The sequence below is a fragment of the Alexandromys fortis genome, unplaced genomic scaffold (genome assembly GCF_014885135.2).
Source record: "Alexandromys fortis isolate MF-2015 unplaced genomic scaffold, M_Fortis_MF-2015_v1.1 scaffold_141, whole genome shotgun sequence".
Lineage (NCBI taxonomy): Eukaryota > Metazoa > Chordata > Mammalia > Rodentia > Cricetidae > Alexandromys > Alexandromys fortis.
In genome coordinates, this window is record NW_026068060.1 from 4,496,136 (window position 1) to 4,496,857 (window position 722).

Below are 722 nucleotides of genomic sequence, written 5' to 3' on the forward strand. Positions count from 1 at the left end.
GATTCTCCCACTCCAGACAGACGCAGGTTAAGATCTTTCCTGGTAAGCCAGCTCGTGGTGCTACACAGAATATTAAAAATGGGTTAGATCAATATGTAAGAGCTAGCCAATAAGAGGCTGGAACTAATGGACCAGGCAGTGTTTAAAATAATACAGTTTCCCTGTAATTATTTCGGGCATAAGCTAGCCATGTGGGCGGTTGGGAGCCGGGGAAGCAGCATGCCACTCCTCCACACAACAGAGTGGTGCTCCAACGTGATGGACTAAATCCACTTAGAATATGTGGATAGATCTCTACAAATGGGCAAAGGGTGTGAAGATACTTGTATCCCATGTAAATATTAACCAAAAGGTGACTTCAGGTGAGGAAGAGTTCAATAACCATATAGACAGCATGACTTTCTGTGAACAATTCCAAGCCATTCATGTCATTCATTGCCCAATGAAAGTGGTCATGGTGGCAGAGATGGGGTCTGTGCATGGGTTCAACAACATGAACTCACCATGGCTGATGAGGCTACTGCTGCTGCTGAGTGCCAGTCAGCCACCAGCAGAGAACAACACTGAGCCCCAGATATGGCATCACTCCCTGGGGTGATCATCCAGCAAACTAGTGGCAGCTTGACTACATTGGACAACTCCCTCCACGGATAGGACAAGTCTTTGTCTTTTTTTTTTAATTAATTTATTTATTTATTAAAGATTTCTTTCTCTTCCCCACC